This window comes from Filicampus tigris, chromosome 2 (genome assembly GCF_054856515.1).
Source record: "Filicampus tigris isolate MCC_2025a chromosome 2, RoL_Ftig_1.0, whole genome shotgun sequence".
Classification (NCBI taxonomy): domain Eukaryota; kingdom Metazoa; phylum Chordata; class Actinopteri; order Syngnathiformes; family Syngnathidae; genus Filicampus; species Filicampus tigris.
This window is the reverse complement of record NC_141218.1, coordinates 33,520,959-33,538,555: the sequence shown is the minus strand read 5'-3', so window position 1 is coordinate 33,538,555 and position 17,597 is coordinate 33,520,959. Positions and strand designations below refer to the sequence as shown.

Here is a 17,597-nt window from a genome sequence, read left to right as displayed (position 1 = left end):
CAAAAAAGAGGACAGCCGGCCCGGCTTCGAGATACTCAAACAATTCTCAAAGATGCCATACATTATAACTCTAACAATGACATATAGTAGCTATTTTTTGAATTCTTACTTAGATATGACAATGTTCTAAATAATACTTCTTCTGTAGAAAATCCAGATTCAACAAATATTTCTTACTATCTTTTAAGTGTAATCATGTAAATAATAAAGCAGTAGTCTCACAAAGACATTCATTTAACATAAAAAAAAAATGTCGCTTCAGTTTTCTTCCTTACAATTGTTTTCTTCTCCATCCTGTGTTCCCGGGTCTAACAATTGTTAAGGAACTCAGTCAACTTTGCACATGAACTCTCTCCTCATGCCTCTTTTTGGTGTTATGCGTCCACATATAAGCTATGAGATCTGCGACCAGCACCTTTACTCGACACTGAAACATGTACGTGCGAGCTTTGCACACCGGTACCTTGTTCGTGTGTCGTCACTGTCCTCAACCCAGAAGTAGTCAGAGGCGAACCGACTGCAGTTGTACTTGGCTTGTTCAATCGCTAAACGTAACACACCTCTTGGTCCAGTGACCGACAGTGGTGAAAGACAGACGCATGAGTGGGATATATTCATATTGCTTGCTCATTCAACTGGGGCTTCATTCCATCCCATTTCAGCGGCAAACAGTTTTCTATGGCACTCACGCTGGTAACTGAGCGCATCTGCTCTACACACTTGTCCTAACTGCTGCAACTTGACTTCTCAAAATATCATCTCAAAATCGTCTTTCTCGTATTGAATTGTATCTTTCCCGAAAAAGCGTATCATCGCTTTGTGTTGAATCACTCGGCCCTATACATGTACCGTATCGGTCAAAAAACGTATCCCTACACCCCTAATATATATGCATTGGGCTAGAAACTGGCAAACCAACACAGAAAATACAATTGGAAAATAAATAAATAAAACCTACATTGAAGTTCCACGTCCATCCCCAGTTATGCATTAAAAATGCCTCTGAAATGAAGTCTTTATCAAAAGAGCCACAAGGTTCTCTTTACGGGATGTTTTCAAATAAGCCGAAGTTATTACCATACCTCCATTGGGAAATATGTATTTACAGCATGGTTGTAGAGGGAGTAGCAATAGTGTAACTGTTAACTATGCTTTCCCTTGTTATGGTGCATGATTGCATGCTCCTGTTATTACACCTTTCTATTGCTGCTAATATAGCAAAAGCCCATTAGGCAGTGCACTAATGTGAACAGTAGCCTGCAGTGCAGTGGATGCACTGTTTGAATCGAGATGCACGAAGACCACTGTAATGAGCATTGGGACATGGAAGGTGACGACTGTACCAAGCGGGCATGCTCAAGGTCTGACAAAATATAACAGCATCAACTTTTGTGCTAAAAATACATTCCTTTGCCGTGACATTAGGTAAACCTGATGTGATACGACACTTGCATCAAGGGGTTCGCCGATACCACTTTTTTCTGACCAAGTACAAGTACTTTTTAGTACTCCACAATACTTGCTAATGCCTTTACATTTTGCTATTGTGATGAAAACATGTTTTACTCTTAATCAAATATTATTCAGAAAGACATAACACAAATTTTCCTCAGATATGGCACAGCTGGTTTCACTCAACTTTTTAAAGAGATAACTTGTCTTTACTGACATTTTACCAATCAACTGCATGGTCTTTCCACATATCTCACTTAAATGTAGCCTGTAACACAAGGCATTTCAGTTATGTGGTGTTACAGTCCAAACACTAGGGAGCACTATGTAAAAGGGGTAGATATGGTAGATAAGAGACGACAAAGAAACAGGAGACAAAGGAGAATGAAGAGTCTGGTGGATACATACATCGAATGGCATGTTGCCTGTGAGTAGAAAGAAAAACAAGAATACATCTTGAAAATAAAACAGCACAAATGTAGTCATACCTTATTACACCGTCGCTTTATTGTCGGACGCCTGCCTCATCCATTCTGCATAGCATTTTCTTGCAGTCGGACAGAAGTGTTCTCATCGCTATCATTAAAGTATCTCCACACAGGTGACATGGCTCATACGCAGGAGGATGTCAGGATCGTTAAGTGGTATCTGTGTCGTGGAATCGGAGCATTTTTAGAAGTATGAATTCAAATACAGACATTGTTTTGGTGCTTCCCTCCTTGAAGTAAATTGAATCATAATGATGCTGTGTTTTGATTGACACTGTCAGAGAGATACCATTGTTAGAATATGTTTACTATTTTCTTATATGGTTGGTTGCACTGGATAGATTGATCACTAGAGCACTATATCATGAAGGAGTCACGCAGAGAAATATATGTCAATTACCTTATTTAGCAAATTGAGCTAAATTTTAGAAACACCAACTGCAAGCACAATAATAAACATATTGTTAAATTAATATATTTGCAATGTCAATGAGTGCAACGGTGCTATAACCAGTTCCTGTTGCATGAACACTGGCTCCCAGATTAATTGCTCTCGATTCCAATTGTGACCGATGGGGGCAACTTTGGTAATCGCCTATGTAAGTGTCTAAGACTTCAATAAAAATGTGTTTGCTAATCCTGGTCTGCTGAAAGAAATTCAAATGAACCTTGTACAAATATACAAAGTAAAGTGTAGACGGTGACAGTGGTACTCAACCCCGTGATGCAATAAATAATTAAAGCTAAAACCACTGTTGGGCTTTTTCTTCTCACAAGGCTATGAGTTACTACACTTTCACCAGCACATAAAAATGAATAGGCACATCTGAACAGGTTACAAGTGAAGGTAAACAAGTTAATTTGGTGGTGAATATGACACACCCAAGTCATTTCATTTTCATTTCATATACTTTATTGTCCCCAAAGGGAAATTTGTCAACTCAACTGATCCTGCAGCTTACAATCGGCAGCATAACATACGCATCGGGACGAAACACATCAAAAAAGAAGCAGGTTCCACCTACATCAAGGGTGATTTTAAAAAAAGCACAGTCCCGGAATAACTAAACAATTTCAGTACAGAATACGCACTAACCTACATATTTGCATTCATGATCTTAATAGATGTAGGAATAAAAGAATGTTTGTATCGGTTCAGCCTGCTCCGAGGAACTCTAAATCTCCTGCCAGAAGGAAGAAGCCGGTACTCTGGGTAAAGAATGTGAGTTTGATCAGACAGTATTTTTCGAGCCTGTCTCATAATGGATTGTCCATAAATAGTGTTGAGAGAAGAATGATTATTAGTGCCCATAATTTTCATGGCATGTTGTACCAGACGATTAATCTGTGTCTTCAGATGGACAGAGAGGTTGCCATACCAGGCTGTAATTCCGTACCTTATGGAGAGACTGGTGGGCTGGCGAATGATGGACTGGCAAAAATTACTGACGTGCCCACCACTGCTGGTACGGTAGTGTACACTACTCCCTCTATGATAGCCTCCAGCACACACCCAATCCATCCATCCATCATCGATACCGCTTCTCCTCACAAGGGTCGCGGGGCGTGCTGGAGCCTATCCCAGCTGTCTTCGGGCAGTAGGCGGGGGACACCCTGAATTGGTTGCCAGGCAATCGCAGGGCACACAGAGACAAACATCCGCACTCACAATCACACCTAGGAGCAATTTAGAGAGTCCAAACAACTTACCATGCATGTTTTTGGAATGTGGGAGGAAACCGGAGTACCCGGAGAAAACCCACACAGGCACGGGGAGAACATGCAAACTCCACACAGGGAGGCCAGAACCGGGATCGAACCGGCCTCTGAAGTGTGAGGCGGACGTGCTAACCAGTCGACCACCGTGGTGCCCTCCACACTCAATCCGATAGTCTTAAGTGCATAGAGCAGGCACTGTCAACCAGTGTGCCATGGCACATTAGTGTGCAGCGGGGAAATTATCCAATGGCAATTATTTTGACAAAAAATAAATATTTTCTAATAAAAAAATGCTTTGTTAATTCATTTATGCTAACTACGTATAGTAAGGCAAAACAATCAAATGTTCTTCATCTAGTTGTGTGAGAATTTTTTATGATATGAAATATGTGCCTTAGCTCAATACAGGTTGAGAAACACTGGTATAGAGAATGTCTGGACGGAGGAATTTTGGTTAGTTGAGGTGCAAAGTTGCACTCCATCACACTGAGAAGCATTTTCTAATATACAGTATTCTGGATACATTTTTATGTGATATGCCAGGGAACCATCGCAGTGACTTTATGAGAAAAAGTATGATGCAAACGACATAAAAATACATTTTTATAAATGAATACCTGTGAGAATGTCTATCAAAAATTTTAAGGACACCTTTTTAACGGCTCTTCAGATTTCATGAGATTGTCTAGGTTTTCCCAATGAAGCCACCAGGTAGTTTTTTTTTTGCATTTTTTTTTTTAATTTTGCCTGATTTACGCATGTGTTTATTAAATATAATGTGAATGGAAGATGGATTGATAATGATTACGATAATTAAGATTGATTATATTTTCTGCATTTGAATAATATATTATGATATATCAATGAAATAACTTCCTTAACTAACTTTGAAACGACGACGTTGTTGTTTTGTAAATGGACACTCCCGATTTTTAGTTGAAGTATAATCTTAATTTGCATGCAAATCCAGCAGAATGAAAGAGTTGAATCGTTTCAATTGCACCTGCCTTCTTCTTTTAAAGAGGCTGCACCCAACAGTGCACAGTGGATTAAAGCCTGGCTGCCAGGATAATAATAATGACCGCTGGCTAGACCGTGAACGCGCGCTCCCGAGCCTCCGTCATTGCTGTTTGTTGATGTCTCTTCACGGTATGTCCGACAGCGTGTCTGACTCGTTCTCTTCAGTGGAGCCTCGGCGTTTGCGCACTGCTGCGTATTTCAGCTGTATGTCCAGCTTGTAAAGTTAGCTCTCTGTGTGTTTTCCCCCCTGCTACCTGCTTTGACACGGGATGGATTGCTCCGTTTGAGTCCCGCGTATGCTAAAATGTTGCGCGGGAGGTTTTTTCGGCCACCTTCTTCCGCAGCTTGTCCGCATACTGTAGCGCCTTAGTAGGATCAGCAGGGCAAAGAAAAGTATGCACTAAAATACACGTGCTAAACCGTTTTGTTGGGTGGCAAGAGAAGAAAAGTTGCAAATCGAAGACGGAGGAATATGCTCTGAACGCTGCACATATCTGGAAAACAGGTACGTGATGTTTTCAAATGCAGCAGAGATGCTTAAGATGATTTGTGTGTGTGTGTGCGTGTGTGTTCAGCTTCTGTGGATGCGCTGCGTGGATGCAATCGTGTGTCAAAGAGCGTGGGTAGAGCAGAGCAGTGTCATGACATTGAGGTGCCTTTCATGGAATAATATTCGCGGTCATGAATGGGAGAGACTGCACTTGGCTGACAATGGCTCGACCGTGCTCCTTTTGCTTGTATGCGCTACTGTGGTGTGTGTGCCGTTTTTATAGAGTAATATTTGTTAAAGGCGGCTATTGCGGAGGCTGCAAACATGCACGAGTGCCATCACCAGCACCATACCTAACTGTGAAAATAAAATGAAAATGAAATAAAATAAGTAAGGGGGAAATCGCAGGTGTCCTGGCTGTACGGTGTGTATTCATTAAGGCCAAGGTTTATTATAAAAATGTGGCATAGTGTACAAGGTACACCATCCTCATCTCTCACAGAGTTTCTGCACCTAATAAAGATGCTCTTGTGTCACTATGACATAGAATGAGTGGCCAGTGGGCTTTAATTTGATGCTTGACCTGTCATTATTGGGACCCTAGCACAACCCCCACCCTGCATGAGATTCACTATTGTGTCTCTCAATGGTCACATTTGTATTCTCATATTTCAACATTTATCGATCACTCTTGATTCTATTCTGAAACAGTGCACAAGTGCTTCCAGTGCCCAAATATTATGTACATGGTCTAAGCAGTCGTAGTATATGTGCAAAGTTTTTATATAGATACTGTCAAAATACCAAGTATTCATTAACTGTTCGTTTTATGATTGTGACATTTTAACATGATTACATTTTTTGTGTCAACCAGCATGTGCTCCATGGCCGTCACAAAGGAATCTTTTGGGAATTGATTACCCTATCGACTATCCCATCAATTACTCAGGGAATCGTCCCCGTGCTCCTCTTCTCAGTAATGACATAAAACTTTAATTTAGTCACTTTTAAAGAGGAAAAAAATAGTCCTCATTCCTGGGCATAATCGACTGAAGTGTTGAGTAGGACAAGCGCCGAGCCGTCCATAGCAACAAATGTTCATCCAAAAACACGGAACAATGTTTCCGGGCAGCGCAAATCTGTTTAGAATGTTAAAAAAATATGTATAATGCCTTATTGTCCTCTAAAGAGGATGTAAGCATAACAACCAATGCAAACATTTTTCGTGGCCACTGTCCATCAACATTCACAGCACGGTGAAGATGAAAGTCATTTCTTTGTTTTGATCAACCAAATACAGACAGCCTTGTCAATGTAATGCTTTGTGCAGATGAGTGACAAAGGTTTACCTTTGCTGAACTGAGATTGCTTGACCAAATTCCACACTCCGATAATTGTTTTTCTCTGAATAGTCAATCCAAAGCAACCAAAACTTTTGTAATGTGCTTTTAGCGCTTATTTAATTTGAAACCATACTTACCTACAGAGATAAGGTGATATTTCCCATTCAATTACTGAAAATGATGCCACACACTAACCCCAGCCCCTATACCTGCATTTTGGGTGTATGCCGGTTGTTTCAGGTGATCAGTGAGTATATGCAGTGATCCTTTTAAGGGAGACTGTATATAAATAGACATTTTTGGAATGGTTATAGGCACAAAGTGGACAAAGTAAATCCAGGCTGAAAGCTCCAGCCCAGCTGCAGTCTGCAGTCCATTGAAGGAAGCCATTCAGTTGGGAATGAAGATTCGTTTGGCATGCTTGTAGACCTACGTTGTTTGCAAGTTAAGATTTAATCACAATACAGTGCCACCACCTTCTGGTGGGACGGCGTGAAGGGGAAAATCCCACCCACTAGTCGAACAGTGGGTGCGATAGTCCAGCAGTTACCATGAACTTATGACATGACAAAACAGAGAGATGATGAGCCACCCTGCTGAGATCACACATCCTTGTAACCCACACAGTTTCTCTAGGTATCTTCGCCTCCTGCACCTTTAGCTCTCGTCAAGCAGTCATGAGTCTGTGTGATCTGTCAGTGCCTGTAGTATGTCTTACTGTCCCTCTAGCTTGATCTTTTGACAGGGCCATACAATTCAAATGAAAGCAAAGCCTTCACATTGCAGTGTGGTCACTATGCACTTAAAGCTATGTACTGTCTATGGTATATATGTTTTTTTAATGGATGAATATACAGTACTCACGTATACTGTATAAGCATTTGTCCCCTTTGTGTCACACGACATTACGTGTTTGTGTGTAGAGTATGTGTTTGCGTGTGTGCGAGCACTAATAGGAGCACCCTGGACAGCAGCAGGCCATGTCAACCACAAGCTCCAGACAAACCCTCAGGGTGTCCTATTTGGCACATACCCACCAACCCACCCACACACACAAACAGACAGACACACAAAGACTTGTGTGTATTTATATACAAACAGACAGACCTTAGAGCTTTAGAACCAGCACAAGCGTCAGAGCATTAGAGGTTCTCAGAGTCTGTGTCCTTGCTGAACCTTATGCGCCAAAAGCTTAGCCGCCTGCCATCACCATGTTGATCAGTATTTCCTAGTCCTCTTTTTGGAGACCCGCTTTTTAAAAATAACAAACAATCATGACTCAAATGATAATAAGCTTTGTTCATTAACAACAGGAAGTGTTAATTAAAGACGTTGTGCCGGACAGCTGGCCTGGACGGGTAAACTGACAATAACGACATATATACTCAAAAGACTAAATAATCAACACATTGAGACATTTTGTATGAAAGAAATGCCCGTTTGTCCTTTTTTTTTTTTTTTTTATTCAATCTTTCACGAATGGGATTTGCAGATTAGTTTTTATACAGACACTATTTCTGACGGCACAGGGATGTGCAGTTTTTAATTTACTGGTGAAAATAATTGGAGTGAATCTCTACCTCTTTCCGCCTGCTCTCACTGCCTTTATTTGGGTTACGTATGTCTACAGTTTACTACAACACCTGTGAGGTTTGGACAGAGGAGCATCAATCTTTATTAGACTGAATGAGGCTGACCCTGTTGACTAAATTACTCTCACTGTGCGTGTGTGTGTGTGTGTTGGGGTGTTTGGCTGTGTGTGTATGGGTGTGCACGTGTTTTAGCGTTGAGCCCTTTTCTGACCTGGCTGACAGATAACTGCAGTGATTTCTAGGTTCATCAGATTAGGGGATTAGAGACCCAGCCTTCACACAATAACCCTAATGCATAAGCACGGCAGTATACACTGTATGCACATAAATAGGCACGCATATCAAATAAACACACTCTTGGGACAATGTGCCCTCTTCAGGGGCTGTTGCATCCAGTGTGACCCTTGCGCTGTATCTTGTACTTTGTTGCGTAGATACAACACTTAACATTCACACAGGCAAACAGATGGAAAAGAGCATTAAAAAAAACCCTCAAGGGTCCAATTTCACTTATGCTGTTTTCACACTAGGCATGACCCATGTTGGTACTGAGAGCCCAGTTAACAGTTTGTCCTTCCAAAGCAATTCAGAACCTCACTCTGAGTTGGATAATGAACCAACATAGCGGGTCGAATGTTTGTTGTGCAGCCAGTGTTGTGCTATTGCCAAATTACCGTCAGATGTCTCTTTAACATTTAAAAAATTCACAATTGTATCAAGTATGTCAATACATGCAGTTGTAATTACCTAAACTACAATAATTAACCCTTAGATGTTAGCTTTCTATTCTGTGTCCAAAATGAAATGATGACTTTACTTGAGTCCGCTGATAGTGTAGTGGTACACACGCCTGAGTTGTGTGCGGGCAGCGTGGGATCGATTCCCGCTCAGTGACAGTGTCTATGTGTGCCCTGCGACTGGCTGGCGACCAGTTCGGGGTGTAGTCTGCCTTCGCCCATCGATGGCTGGGATAGGCTCCAGCAATTCCCCGCGACCCTGTATAGGATAAGCGGTTTGGAAGATGACATGACATGACATGACTTTACTTGATATTTGGAGACCAGCCTCTTCTACTGAATTTTATTATTTAGTTGTACACAAATGTATCCAACTACAACTTTTTTTGTAAGAGTGTGTTAGTTTAATTGGCAAAAAATCATGGACATGCCTGATAGCGTTCAGGGTTTCCCCCAGAAAACTTGCTAAGCCTGGTGGTAGAGAAGCTGACTGGCTTAGATATTTTATTTTACTCCGTGTACTGTATATACATTTTTTGTATTTAATAAAAATACATTTGTATTCATTGTATTTATTGATAGGCCTATCACGACAACTGATAGTATCTTTTGTTCGTTGTTTTTTTCAATGTCACTGATATACTTTGTGAGCAAAAATGATTAAACGACATCCTTTGCAAGTGCAATTATCTTTCAATTCTCAAGGATATGAAACATTTGCATTGAAACGTAGAACAATAAAATATCTTGGATAAAAAAAAAATGTCTCAGGCTCTTTTCATATATAATTTAGTGGCGATCAATCACCTCTTCAGACACTCGGTGACAACAGAAGGGGACAAACCAAGCCAGGGAACAATACATATTACATTGCTTGCCTCCCCGCTTTGACGTGGACAGGCTGAGAAGGGGGAAAAAAAACAAGCTACGCACCAAAAGGAGGTGTGCCAATCTGTGGCTTTAGTCATCACAAAAAGCCCTTAAATCACTACAGATTCTTTTAGGGGGGTGATTTTTAATGCTGACATCATTTATACTTATAGACCTATTATATAAGTGTCAATGTTCACCTCGTTCAAATGCAGCTTTAATGAGGAAAAATGACTTTTTTTTTTTTTTACAGGAAAGTAGGGCTGCCAAGATTAGTCGACTAATCACGACGACGTCGACGATCAAAATTGTCGACAATTAATTTTAATCGTCGACGCGTCGTATATTTATATATTTATTTATTTGGCACATCATTTTTCTCTCGAGACTGCTGCGTCTCGCTCTTCTCCTGTTGGCTGTTTTCCTATCTGCGACGCACATGTGTGCATGGTTGTAATGCGGGTCCTTTCTGATGTAAACAGAAGCATTGTGGGTAAAGTAGTGTCAAGGCTAATTCATGTTGGCAACTGAGTCCGAAGGTTACGGCGCATTTCACCACATGTACTCAATACAATACAAACCTGCCTTTCATGGCAGCACGATGGGGATGCCGGCTCATTTAGAAAAAGGAAGCAAGTTATGTCTTATGCCTGATTTCATATCTGACATAGGCACAGTTGTGTCTAGAAACTAGCTGCAGTTACAGTGTGTGTTTGATGTAACGCTGTAACACAACGTCCTATTTGATAAGCTAACACATCGTATCATCTTCTATGGATTAAGCAGACATTATTCAGTAAACTCGCATTGATTAACAACCTAAACTCTGTGTGTTTATGCCCGTGGTGGACATCGAAGCAGGAAGCGCACAATTGCTATCTCTCTCTCTTTCTCTCTCACTCGCGAACGGAGTGATGCCTTCAAGAACTGGGAAATATCAGTGCTCAACACAAAAACGACAACCGTGCCACTCATCGGCATCACATAACAATAAAACCCATAATTAAATTTGTTGCAATATACTACGTTATAGTGCAAAAAAAAGGTCCTTCCTTATGCCTGATTTCATGTCCTTCTTTTTTTTGTTACAGGTGCATACCACATTTTGATTGTGTAGATCAATTTACTACTTTTGAATTATGCATACTAGTGAAGAAAAACAAAACCTTTTCAATAGTTTAAATTGAACAAAATTAAAAACCAATACAAGTGTTTATTTTAGTTTTCCTTAGCACAGAGCATTTTCCCAATTTACTCCTCTGATTTCACTACCTTCCATTTAAAAAAAAAGTCTTGGTGGCCAAGAAGAGTGAAATATGTATACAAGTACTGTACTTCGTTTTGTATTTTTGTATTCATAGATCATTTCACCGTATTAGTGCAACTCTGCATAGTGTATAGTTTTGGTTCGAGTTTAAAATGCACTAAAGAATTACAGCTAAAAATTTTAAGGCCAGAGTATCGCCATCAATTTAAGTCGCTCCCTTATTTATAAACATGTCAGGAATGATGGGTTGGGTTGCAAAGTTTAATACAAGTTGAATGTACTATTGTCTTAATTGTCTTCATGATTAGTTTGTACATAAAGATTTTCAAGCTGTAAGCGAATGATGGTTATTATAAGAGCGCAGCAGCCCAATTTATATATTATCCAATTAGTAGACTAATCGCGACTACTGTTAGTGATTAGTCGACTAGCAAAATAATCGTTTGTGGCAGCCCTACAGGAAAGTAACAGAACTAAAGGTTAAACAATTGCACATTTGAAATTTGACCTAAAATTAGATCAGACAATGTAACAAATACGGTAATCCAAAATCCGAATTGTTAAATAAACTTTGGACTGCCAAAATATTTGTGTTTAAAAAGAATGCTGAACGATGATGACATTTTTTTCACTGTTTTTAATATATGGACACCAATTTAATGGCAAACGTGTCACTCTATTTGGTTAATAAATTTGTAATCTGACTTTAATATAAATGTTTCACCTGCCAAGAACCTCACTGCATATCACATGCAAGATTGGCTCATACAGGAGTAAATTAGACTAATTGCAAGGATACTCAAATTAGTAAATAAATGTACTAAAATTTGTATATGATTTTTCATACCCGTTTGGCATTTTAATTTAGGGTTAGGTATTCTACATTACTTGAGCGACTTATTTTGGACTGTGGGGTTTGTGTGTGCATGTTCGTGTCTGTGTGTGAATTGCGTTTGTGTGTTGTATGTGCGCACTTGGAGCACACTTCGGTTGATTGCCGATTAACTTTCTTGAAGTGGGATGGAGAGACATAATGTGCACCATACTGCCAGAAAAGATCCACAATATCTCTCTATTGGAATGGTGATTCTTAAAAAGACATTCAAAACAAATTATGAAATTAACTCCAGAATTGATAACATAAGGAGTTAACAATTGCAGACATATGATATTAAATGAAGAGGGGAACCTTCAGAGTTTTCTTCTGGAATGTGAGAACCGGCAGACAAATTTAGCGTGTTTTGCTCTGACTTTCTATTGAATTCTGAAGGTCACCAATGCCATCCTCCCTTATGTGCCTCTTGTTTGTGACCTATATGAGCAACAACCTCTAAATTCCTCGTATGAGGTCTATTGGGTGATTCATTGTTTAGCTCAGATAACATTTGGTATAGTCTACGTGTTCATATGAATGTGTGGCTTGTGACACTCAACATTCGAAATGGTTTACAAAAAGTACATCTTTCTGACAGCACTTTACATCTTGGATGAGTACGCTCGTGGATCCTGGAAAGTCAAATGCTGGCACAGCAGGATGATATTAGGGATGATAGTTACTACTGTACATCTGTCATTCAACTGACTGACTGGTTTTAACTCAACCTCCTCTCATGCCTCTGGCTGTTTGTGGGCTGACTGCTGCAGTTCTTGTTTAATAGTCTAGCGTCTCCACCCGAGAGTATGTGCTTTCTAGCATATGAACTCATGAATAATGTCTCATATTAGTGCCAGGTACATACCATGTTTGGGCTAATGGCTTAGCAATAAAGAGAAATGTCAATCACTCTTCATTTCATATGGAAACTACATACAGTGTATGATATGTTGACCAGACATCTTTCGTCCATTAGATAGTTTTACTTTTTGTGACACATGTCAAAAGCAAATGTCTGGACAGAAGACTTAACCTGGGATTTCACAATCATTCTTTTTTTTTTTTTTTAATTTGTAATGAAATGTAATATATACATTCAATTTGATCAAGACAAACATGTTAATTAACTCATTCACTGCCACGCATTTTCAGAACCTCTTTTACACTAACATTTGAAAAAAAAAGTGAAAACAATATAAACAAATTACTGGGATTGAATGGCCGAACTGTGGAAAGACAAGTAACTTCGTCAATGGCAATGAATGAGTTAAGATGCATTTCTTCACTATACCGTTGATAACGTTTTTGTGTCAATCCCACCTCGATGCACAATCTAACTGTACTGCCATTGGCTGCCTTGGTCTCGCTGCATTTCTAAATGTGCTTTGGAGGGCAGCGTTTAAAAGAAGGATGCAGTGCAACTGAACAGGCTTGTCAGGTTGGCTTGATCTGTGGTAGCCACAGAGCTGGATTCATTGGTCTCGGTGGAAGAAAAAAGTACTATTGATAAAATGTGTCTTTCTGGCCATCTGTCTGTCTGCCCGTCTCGCTGTGCTTCGCTCCGTGTGTGTTTCCTGTGTACATTTAAGATAGCAAAAGAAATCATTCCAAATTAGTGTTTCGAGGACCCAAAATGACAAAGGATTAGTGACGAAGAGACAAATTATAAATTATTTAATAAATACTGAGGACTGAAAGAAAAAAAATCAATTTGAATCATTGTATATGAAGTCATGATTGAAAGATTTGAGCATTTCTAGAAAGACATGCACAGGTTGTGAGATAATAAAAACTGAGGGCATATATGTAGAGGAATATGTCTCTCTTTAAGCATGGACATATCCAAGCATGCACTGTGTGCAACCATGCATGCATCTGTACACACATTCTTCATTTGCAATTTCAAATTACAGCAGCCTTGCCATTTATTGTATGTAAACTCCCTCGACCTTGATTTATGGGATCATTCAGTTCCCTGCTGCTTTCAGTGGATTTACCGCAAACTATTTGGCAGCCATTGGATTCAGAAAATGTACTGTGCTTTCCATGCTTCAGTTACATGCGCTCGCTTCTTTTCTCTGCCTGCATTTCCAAGCAGACATGCCTACTTACAGTCTAAAATGGCCTCGTGAAAGAGGACGGGAGTTAAGATGGCATCCCCCGAGACTTTTCGGAAAAGTAATTTAATAAACTGATATTTTTCCGCTCCGCAAGGGAAAGAGAATAAGCTCAGAAATGTAATGAAACTTGGCTATTGAATTTTTATTAAAGAATCAATTTCCTGCACTTGAAAATAACCAAGAGAACAGACATTTTATTTCTGGCTGACTCGCAACATATACTACATCACTGAAGGTGAGCACAAAGGTGTAAACGCTTCATCAATGGATGAGGAGTGGTCACTGCCCTTCCACATTGGTGTAACAGCTGGAAATACAGCGCACAATACAATATACTATCCTTATCGCATTTACTGCTAGGGAAGTGGAACAGTGCGAAATTAAAAAAAAAAAAAAGCGCTTCGGATTCAGAACGTAACAATGAAGACAACAAAAAAGACATAACTAGTCTAATTCACAATTACTGTATGTTTTAAAATTGAGATTTCAGATGGAACATAAATATTGTTAAAAACATAAACAAATTATCTTAACCCGGGCTCCAGATTAACATTTTTTCCTAGGAGCAAAGTAGACCCTTAACGTCAAATTTTAAGAGTGCTGGGGTAAAATGTAGGGGTGCGCACACTAAATTGACTTGCAAAGTCATTTCCGTTTTGCAGTATTTTACTTTTCAACTACTACTTTTCAACCCTAAATTTTAAGAGTGCTGGGGTAAAATGTAGGGGTGCGCACAGTAAATTGACTTGCAAAGTCATTTCCGTTTTGCAGTATTTTACTTTTCAACTACTACTTTTCAACCCTAATGGTTTTAGGATTGATCTCCAGCGCCAGGGGCTCACCCTGGAGGGCGCAGCGGACCTGGCCCAAGACCGTGGTCATTGGCGGGCCCAGGTGAAGCTGATTGGCTCTACGCACTGTGACGACCCCGCCGAATGAGGCCGGGCCCTCGAATCACAAAAGAAATAGTAGTAGTAGTAGTATTACAGATAAATAATTGCAGAAACTACAATGTTTTCAATACACTTTTTACTGTGCTAGGTTTGATACAACTGGAATCCTAATATAAATTATACATCTTACATCCCAAAACTGTTTCATTTAATGGATAGTGCAAGTATTATTGCAGAGCGCCACACTGCGGCCATTATGCTTGCAAATACTCCCAACTTTTCACAAGCACGAGTGCATGTTTTAATGCTTTTGCTGGTACATAGGGGTGTGAGGGGTGGAATAAAGGAAAGGTGCTCCAACTTTTGTGTATGTCTGTCAGACGCACAAATTGGAAGCCCATGTGTGACGCGCGTCTTGTTAAATATCCTGTATAAATTAAATAAATGTCCAAGTCTGGGCGTGTACTTTGCCATGGCCATGTAACTTAACTAGCAGCGATTTTTAACTTAAAAAGCAGAAGCTGATTTATTGTGTGTGTGTGTGTAGGCTACGAGCGATAGCGGGATGATCACTTGGATCACTCCATGTGTCAGGGAGATGCTTGAGTATTTCTATTATTGTTTGTAATACACTCAACTTTTGTGGTTCAAATGGACAGGATCATAACAGGGGCATTACATTAAAAATTGACATCTGTCGTGTTCGCTGACAGATGAAATGCTTTCAAATAAAGTCGGACATTTTCAAACTCGAACAGAAAAAAAGAGAAGAAAGGTGCAGCAGTTCAATTTTACTCAGATTGTATTTCGACCGGGTGGTCTACTGGTTAGCACGTCCGCCTCACAGTTCAGAGGTCGTGGGTTCGATCCCGGCTCCGGCCTCCCTGTGTGGAGTTTGCATGTTCTCCCCGTGCCTGCGTGGGTTTTCTCCGGGTACTCCGTTTTCCTCTCACATTCCAAAAACATGCATGGTAAGTTGATTGGACTCTCTAAATTGCCCCTAGGTGTGATTGTGAGCGTGGTTGTTTGTTTGTCTCTGTGTGCCCTGCGATTGGCTGGCAACCAATTCATGGTGTCTCCCGCCTACTGCCCGAAGACAGCTGGGATAGGCTCCGGCACGCCTGCGACCCTTGTGAGGAGAAGCGGTATCGATAATGGATGGATGGATGTATTTCGACCATTGTAGAAGAAGGCACTTCCATCTCCCTCTGCAGTCTGGACTGAGTACTGTACCAATTAAAGCACTTACCATATCCTGTGTTCCTTTAAGAATGTCTGAGAAATACGTTTTTTTTTTTGTTTTGTTTTTTGTTTCAGCCTTTCATAGACCTCATTTGAAAGGTCATTTAAATGAACTAGAATTTGCTCATGGTAATTCACTTGATTGCCTGCCTTTCACATACTGTATCATTTAAAGAATTTGTTTGTTCACCGTGGCTAGGAATGACACTCCCTTTACCCTGACTTCACGGCGACGTGTGGCAGCAAGAGAGCGAGGGGGGTCAGGTGATGATTTATGACCAAGATGCTGCATTCTAGCACAGGATGATTAATCTCTTCTGGGAACACTTCAGGAGTACAAGTTTAACCTACCTCGGCCTTGCAAACAGACACACACACGCATACACACGCGCACACCCGCACACTCACGCACACCCTCGCACACTCACACACACCCCTAAAAAGGACATCAACACAGGGGCAGAGTGCATGTAGTTGCTTTTATATGCAATTTGTGTATTTGTGTGCAATCCTTCCTCCTCATTCTTTTTTCTCTCTGCCTACCTTGTTGATGCCCTCCACTTTTTCTATCCTCAGTGACCTTACTTGTGCAATGTCTCACATTCACCCTCCTTTCTTTCGCTTTGTCCATTCATCATAGTCACAGATGCTCACACACAGAGAGGTACGATAGTACATGGGGGATGAGGGAGAAAGCCTCTCTATAAGGCCACTTGGCTGTGGTACCAGTAAGCATAAAGCTGTAGGATTAGTGCAGCTAGGTGCAAAGCGCTGTTATGTCTTAATAAGCACAGCGGAAATCAGGGACTCTTGTTCCATGTTTGCGTGTATAACAGATTATCTATCTATCTATCTATCTATCTATCTATCTATCTATCTATCTATCTATCTATCTATCTATCTATCTATCTATCTATCTATCTATCTATCTATCTATCTATCTATCTATCTATCTATCTATCTATCTATCTATCTATCTGTCTGTCTGTCTGTCTGTCTGTTTACCTTTCAACTGTAAATGCCAAACTCAAAGTTGCTAGGGAGAGTGAATGCATGTGTACTTCACAGTCAAGCTGGTTGGGGTTTTGTCCAACCCATCCCCAGACCTCACACTTAAGTGGGGCACATGAAGTACTTCCGTTTGCGTTTCTCCTGCCACGTCAGAGTTTGGACGTGGATGGTATCGATTGCACTTCTGCACTTTCGCCTTCGAATCTACCTCACCTGCGCGTTGCGTTTTTACTCTTTTTAATTTTTGGAGACTATTTTTATCTTATTTTTTATTTATTTAAATTTTTGTTAATCTCTGGGTCGCTTGATCTCGCGGACTAGCATACAGCTAGCGTGAGACGGAAACGGGCTAGCTTGGGGCTAGCTTGGAGCTAGTGTATTAAAATGCCTTCAGACGACAGCGACGAACACAATGGCCTGCTGGAGAAGGCAAATAAGACAATCTCTGACCTAAGAAGGGATATTCGTCGTCTCTCAGA

General features: G+C 40.4%; 1 protein-coding gene across 9 annotated transcripts in view; it reads left to right on the top strand.

Moving 5' to 3' along the window:
* Positions 1–4,782: 4,782 nt before the first annotated feature.
* tenm2a (teneurin transmembrane protein 2a) overlaps positions 4,783–17,597 on the top strand; it is a 274,108-nt gene continuing 261,293 nt past the window's right edge. For all 9 annotated transcript variants that reach the window (XM_086023698.1, XM_086023697.1, XM_086023696.1 and 6 more), the window contains exon 1: positions 4,783–5,184. The gene's annotated coding sequence lies outside the window, so the exon portion shown is untranslated. The remainder of the gene's footprint in view (positions 5,185–17,597) is intronic.